At 34.3% G+C, this 7,804-nt stretch overlaps 1 long non-coding RNA gene across 1 annotated transcript; it reads right to left on the bottom strand.

The window, feature by feature from the left end:
• Positions 1-3,814: 3,814 nt before the first annotated feature.
• On the bottom strand, positions 3,815-4,319 carry LOC132040261 (uncharacterized). The gene is made up of 2 exons (XR_009410648.1): positions 4,130-4,319; positions 3,815-4,098 (listed from the first exon to the last, which is right to left on the bottom strand). It is a non-coding gene; the product is annotated as an uncharacterized LOC132040261 (long non-coding RNA).
• Positions 4,320-7,804: the final 3,485 nt, after the last annotated feature.

The following is a 7,804-nucleotide window of genomic DNA, read 5'->3' as shown; positions in this document are numbered from 1 at the left end:
AGCTCTAAGGTCAGCTGGGGCGTTAAGCGCAAAGCACAAATGAAGCATGGGCTTTAATGAAAAAAAGCGCAATGGTACAAAAATACAAATATATATTTGTTTAGTCCAAGATTAATAATAATAAGCATGAATAACAAATGTATGGACAAAAAAATTGTAAAAATATTATGATAAAGTGAAATATTAATCATCTAGTGTCACCTCTCCAAGAGAGGCTCATTGGCAAGGAAAAGTATGTCTTAGAGCCTTGATGATGACACTGAAGCGTATATAAAGCGAGGTGAAGCGCTCAACATGTTTTGAGCCTCGCTTCAGGGCTTAAGCGCGCTTAAAGCGCGCCTTTGATAACACTGGTTTAGACACTCTCAACAATTGAACACCAAGCTTATTGGCAAATTTTGGGAGTAAAAATGCTTTAAATCCAAGGATCAGCAACTTGCAGTTTAGAAGAAACTCCAGGATAATACATAGCAGCAGCAAGAACATGATTAAATAAAGCATAAAACACACCTAGTAAAACAATTTTTTAGAAAAGTAGTGGTGATATCAAAGAGCTAATAGAGGTCTCATCTATCAGAGTAACTATGACAAACAGCTTCATTTGGATGTTAATCCATAGCTTTCTTAATTTACTCATCATTTAGCGGTATTAAATTAAAAGCTTCTGCATAAGTTGATGCAGTGGTATTAAATTATTTTTCAAAATACACGTAATGTTGACGAAATTATGGACTTAACGAGGGTATGCCCAAGAAACCTCTCAGCAACAGAGTAACTCAAAAATAGACAGTAGTGCTCACATGCCTAGATTTCTAGACAAAAGGAAACACATTTAGGAATATATTAACTGTCTGTTTTTACCTATCCGTTACAGGATAATAACTACATCAACTGTTGCACTCTTATCCCAAGACCAAAGCCATAATTCGAACTTGTGTCACCTGACACATCAATTGTTCCAAAGCCATAACTAAACACATCAATTGTTGCACTTTTATCCCTAGACCAAAGCCTTGAGCCGTGGGACTAACAATTGAGAGGTTTAAGAAGAGAATTAAACAAGGACAAAACAAGATGGAGAATGTAGCCAAGCTTAGAATCAGCTGAAGTCAGAACCATATATTAGTTCATCAACTAAAATTGCTCCAAGCTTGTCCAATTATAATATTGGCAACAGGGAAAAAGAGGGGATCAACAAATACAGAACCCCTCGGCAAAGTTGCCATATTTCCAATTCTTTTTGCATTTAATATACAATTATTCTCAAACTCAAATAATGTTAAGACCCTTTCAACAACAGGAAAAGCTATGCTTTTTGGCAAATTTTGAGGAGAAAAATGCCCCCTTAAATCCAAGGACCAGCAACAAGCAGCTTAGAAGAAACTCTAGGTACATAGCAGCAGCAAGAACATGATTAAATAAAGCATAAAACACACCTAGTGAAACAATTTTTAGACAAGTAGTGGTGATAACATAGAGCTAGTAGGGGTCTCATCTATCAGAGTAACTATGACAAACAGCTTCATTTGGATGTTAATCCATAGCTTTCTTAAATTACTCATCATTTAGCGGTATTAAATTAAAAGCTTCTGCATAGGTTGGTGTTAGATTATTGTTCAAAATACACGTAATGTTGATGAAATTATGGACTTAGCCAAGGAGGGTATGCCCAAGAAACCTCCCAGCAACAGAGTACCTCAAAAATAGACAGTAGTGCTCACATGCCTAGATTTCTAGACAAAAGGAAACACATTTAGGCACACTATTATCAAAGAAGTAGGAACAGTGATTCCTTACAAAGAGTTATAAAACGAGAAAATAAGGGCCACGTATAGGAAAGTACATTTTTTACAATGATGCCTTTGATCCTAGAGATAGACAAAGACATTAAGGTACACTCATCTCAGAGCAACTGAAACATGTTGGACTGAGCATGAAGTTAAAACAACCAAAAATAGAAACTTTTGAAATATAAGCTAAACATTTGCGAAGTACTAAAATTGCCCAATCAAAAGAGACATGGAGAATGTAGCCAAGCTGGAATCAGCTGAAGTCAGAACCATATATAGTTTCATCAACTAAAATTGTTCCAAGCTTGTCGAATTATAATATTGGCAACAGGGAAAAAGAGGGGATCAACAAATACAGAACCCCTCGGCAAAGTTGCCTTATTAGCAATTCTTTTTGCATTAAAATATGATTATTCTCAAATACAAATAATATTAAGACCGTTGCGGAACAATAGAAAAGCATGCTTATATTGCTTAACTGGCATTTTAAAAGCCTTTCGTAGGAGGTGCATGAAAACATAATGGCAAGTTTTGGAAGGAAAAATGCCACCTTGAATCCGGTCAGCAACAAGCAGTTTAGAAAATAACTGTATTATATCTCTTATTATCTACAACCTAAATAACTTTGATCATTCATCAATGGTTAAAAAAAAAAGATAGTGAATAGCAGAAACAAGAACATGATTTATTTTTGGATCAAGAAAACAATCAAACTAAAAAAATGTAATGGCGTTTGGAGGCGAATATGTGAAAGAAATAGTCTCTTAAGTGGCTAGCTTCTGAAAAGCAATAATTGGCTCAAAAAGAGTGAACAAAAGTCACTTTCAGAAGCAAGAACCACTTAGACCTGCAACAAATCCGTACTATGATGCCATTTTTGATTTACTGTTTAAGGCTATAGATTTGCAGGGCACCCCACAGAAAACCTGTAAGTATTTCAGAGCTATAATTGAAGCTCTCCCCTATTTTAAAACCCAAAGCCCTTCTCATTTCATCTCAACTTAGAATTCATTCACAAAACAAACCCCAACAACTAAGGAAAAACACAAAAAGAACGACAAAAGAAGAAAAATGAGGCGCAGTTCACTGTACATTGATCAGAAATTTTCGGATTCCCAATCATGTCTAGAACGGTGTGAGCTTGCATCTCAAGAACCTCATAAAAATAAAGCATACGACAGATATAGTAAGAAAAAAAAACTGATTAAATAAAGCATAAGACAGACATAGTAAAAACATTTAGACAAGTAGTCGTGATAACAAAGAGCTAGTGGATGTTTCATCTATCAGAGTAACTATGACAAAAAGCTTCATTTGGATGTTAATCCATAGCTAACTTGAATATACTCATCATTTAGTATGAATTCTTTCATGTACAAAAGGAAGCAAATTCAATCAAAAGTAAATAGCAATAAGTATGACTTCTTGTTTAGGTCAATAAAACCAACTCACAAACTCACAAGTTTGACTAAATATTGCAAGCCAAGACACAAATCAGCTCAAATATTTGAAATTCAAGCATCCTGTAAAAATGAATCACAGCCTCATTCACTTGGGTTTAGGCTTTAGTGCAAAAAGCAACTAGATATGAATTCTAAAAATAGAGTTAGCAGTCACATTTCTAGAATTCTAGTCAAGAAAACATTTTTAGGCACACCCATATCAAAAGAATACATTTTAAGGCACATCCTTGTCAAAAGAAAGCATTTTTAGGCACACCCATATAGAAAACATTTTTAGGCACACCATATTAAAAGAAAACATTTTTAGGCACACCCATATACAGATTTTGAAACTTATTATGCCACGTAACCCAATATACAATATTACACAACATTATACAACATTATACCTGGGGGGAAAGCATTATACACAATGTATAAAAGTGTATAATAGTTTATAAAGGGTGTTTATACACAAATATTGGCTAAAGCAAGTAATAAACTCAAAGTATGGGCTACATGGTGTAAATATTTTCAAAAAATAGACATAAACGTGTAATTTTCCTTTCTTTAGGCAATGGAAGAGGCTCAGATTCGCCTTTTCTCAGACAAAAATCCAAAAAGCTTTTAAAAAAAAAACTGTCATGGCTGCAATTTCTTAGCCTTATGAGACAGAAAAGAAATAATTTCTCCTCCAAATCTCATAGACCAATTTGAGCTGCCATGCCAAAAATACAATTTTTTTTTCAAGCTCAATGGAAATATACATCTGATTTATTCATCTTTATAAAAAGACAAAAATCTTTGAATTTCTTCATAGCCTCATTACACATAAATTGGGACAGAAGAAGTAACAAAAAGTGAAACTGAGGGAAGTCTAGTGAAATTAAATTTCACTTAAAGGGTGGTTTTTGCAATTTTTTTTTTTTTTTTTTATTCATTTTGTGTGATCATTGGCTGTGGAGAATTACAGAGAGGGGCAAAACCACCAATAAAACTCCCACTTCTCTCTGTTTTTTTTCTCACCATAGCCTCAGACTTAAACTAATGAGATTTGTGTTGTTTTTTGTGGTTATGTTGCTTCTTATATTGTGCCCTATGCCCTAATTAAGTGGGCTTTAATTGAATTGAAAGCCCCACATAAAGCCCATGTGGAATCCAGATCGGGTCGAACTGAAACCCATAAAGTCAATTTAATTCTTGAATCAAAGCTCAAAAATTAATATTTGAATCTATCCAATCTTAGAAGCCGTTTGGACATGATTTGAAATTAAAGTTTTGTTTGGACATGCAATTTGAATTATTTAAGGGGCAATTTGCGCGATTGTCCTTCAAGGCGCCGGTCTTTAATTTTTGGCTTTCGCTTAAAAAGGTGACTGAAAATATCCCGAAGTTCTAGGTTCGAACCCCCACTCAATTAAAAAAAAGAAAAAAAAGAAGAAGATAATTTTGCAAGGCATAAGTTCATATGAAACTATGCCTATTCGCTATGTAGTTACATAGAAACTATGCCGGACACAGCAAGGGTTTCCTTGAAACTATATAGAACTTCATTTCTACGAACTTTTGTTGGGCAAGGCATCTGTATAACTTCGCCCGAATAGGCATAGGTTCAGACTCTGCTAGGGATCAAACCTATGCCTTGCGAAATTATTATTATTTCCAACTCTGCTAGGGATCGAACCCAGCATCTCTGGTGCGAAAAGGGTACTTTAACCCACAAATTTTCATTAAATGAGAAGTAGGGGCAAAAATTAGAGACCAGCGAATTGAGGACAAAAATTAAAGACATGTCCGTACGAAGGGCAATCCACATAATTTTTTGTTAGTTAAGTTGTATTTTTCTCATAGACATAAGAACCTCACAAGTTGTGAAAATCGTCAAAACTTTTCCAATTTTTATCCAAATGAGCAAATCATAATTCATAAAAAAATTAATACGCTATTAGCAGACCTTTCTAAAAAATATAACATCAATTGATTGAGCGTTAGTTCAATAAAAATGAAAATTGAATACGAGTTGTAGTATAATTACTCTTTAATATAATTCTCCCATATGCATTTGGTAAGAGTAAATTTGTTATAAATATACTACCAACTTGAGATCTTTTAATATTTGATGTAAATGGTTGGTAAATATATCTATCTACTTATGGATCTTTTTTTACATTTTTTTTGCACAGATTACCCTTCTTTTGGGGTGGTCTTTAAATTTTGCCCCTCAACTTGGTGGTCTTTAAGTTTTGCCCTTCTCTTGAAAAGGTGGCCGAAAATACTGATGTTCTGAGTTCGAACCCCCGCTCATGTATAAAAATAAAAATAATTTGGCAACGCAAGGCTTTGAGAAATGTCTGCCTTATGCGGCATAAGTTGCCTTAAGGCATAACTAAAGTTATGCCGAATCCGGCATATGTTGCGTTAAAGCATAACTAAAAGTTTGCCTTATAAGGCAACCTATGCTGAATCTGGCATAAATTTAGTTATGCCTTATAACAACTTATCTTTGGATCCGGCATCAATTTAGTTATGCCTTATAACAACTTATGCTGTTTCCGGCAAAGGTTGCCTTAAGGCATAAAAGTCTGCCTTATAAATTGCCTTAGGCATAAAATTTATGACGGATCCAGCATAATTTTCCTCAAGCCTTGCCTTGCGAAATTATTTTTTACTTTTATGCCGGCCAGGGTTCAAACCCAGAACCTCAGGGTTTCTACGCGAAGGGCAAATATTAAAGACCAACCATTTGAGGGGCATTCATGCGAATTGCCCTTTTTTTTTTTTAAACAAAATATGAACTTATGGGTCAAGTTTTACATTTAATTTTTTTTTTTTTAAATTTGAAATTTGAAATCATGATATGAAGTTGAAGTTGAAATTTTGTACAAATTGTATAAACAAACACTGATTTAAAATAAAAATGTGAAATCATGATTTCATAAGATATATAAGAAATATCTCTATAAAGATAATTATTAGTCATAAAAATTTAGAGGAGACGAGGTCTCATGTCATCTTGAATAGAAGAATCCCGAGTCGATCAGCAGACCAACTCATCACCGTTCCACATCCGGGGCACATCGCCGCCCCAATCCACTTCCCTTCCGACAATTTCAAGCACTCTTTGACTCTTATTTCAAAGTCCTTTTCCAGTACTTGTACGCTATCGATCTCTTGCCCGTATTTAGCCTTTGAAAGAATTTACCGCCCTATTTGTGCTAACTTTTTCAGATCTCCTATGTGTTATTATACTATTGTAGAAGAGTAGACCCCACCTTAATTTTTAATTTTTTTTTTTTTTTAACTATATATAAGAGTGGGTTTACCACTCGGAAATATATAAAAGCTTATTTTTTATAATTTATAATTTACATTTTAATATACTTAATTACATATATGCCTTACATAGGGTGCATGCGTAGAATTTTCATAGTATAGGGGGTCTCCGTCTTTGAATCATAGTAAGTTCATAAAATAATAAAGTTAAGCTTAGAGAAAAATTAACAGAAGAAATTAAAAGGAGGAGGAGGATTTAGATTGAACACAAAAAAACACCAAGTGTGTGCTCATATTTCATTAAAAAGGATTAAGATAGAGTTTCTATGTACTTTTATTAAAAAAATTCTATTGCATCCGGAGAGGGGAGAATAAGAAAAAGAAATCATCTTACTAATGGGTTCGAACCCTTCACTCCAATGGTTAAGGTAGGAAGCTTCCCAAAACTAGCGCTCAACCCATTCGTTTGTACCTAAAAATAAAGGGCTATAACAAATGCTATTTAAATTGATTGAATTGTAATTGTGTTTATATAATAATACGTTCGCAATTTTATTACTAAACTCATTTTTTGTGTTGGGCAGTCTTGCACGGGCTTACTCTTCTAATAATATACATTTTTTTGCACGGATTGCCCTTCGTTTGGGGTGGTCTTTAAATTTTGCCACTCAAATTTGTGGTCTTTAAATTTTGCCCTTCATATTTGTGGTCTTTAAATTTTGCCCTTTGCTTGGAAAGATGAGCGAATACATGAAATTACGGGTTCGAACCCCGCTCAAGCATAAAATAAAAAAATAATTTCGCAAGGCGGGACTAGGGGAGTGTATGCCGGATCCAAAGATACAATCTTTAAGAAAAGTTAAAGTTATGCCGGATCTAAGCATAACTAAAAGTCCGCCCCTCAAGGCAAATGCCCCTCGCGGTACTTTTAGTTAAACATAACTAAAAGTCCGCCTTGGGAGGGGGCATATAAAATTTAAACTTTGCCTTATAAGGCAAACTTTTTTTTGGTTGAAAGTCTATTTTATTCCATCCAAAAAACTTGTACAAGACAAAAGTTGAAGCCGACCTTCAACCGTACACATGGTAAAATTCCTACTCACTAACTTGTATAAGTCAAACTAGGAGCAACTATTACATTAAAAAAACAACGACGAGTTTTTAATCAACTACACTTAGCTAGGGATAGAATTCATAGCGCAGAGCTCTCTGCCATTTGAAATTGTTTCTTGGATGTGAATATGTTGTGCAATCTCTGTGCAGTCTATCGGAAGAAATTTAAAGATTTTGAAATCGAAA

This window comes from Lycium ferocissimum, chromosome 12, assembly GCF_029784015.1.
Source record: "Lycium ferocissimum isolate CSIRO_LF1 chromosome 12, AGI_CSIRO_Lferr_CH_V1, whole genome shotgun sequence".
NCBI lineage: Eukaryota > Viridiplantae > Streptophyta > Magnoliopsida > Solanales > Solanaceae > Lycium > Lycium ferocissimum.
The sequence above is the reverse complement of the archived record's forward strand: the minus strand, read 5'-3'. Positions and strand labels throughout refer to the sequence as shown.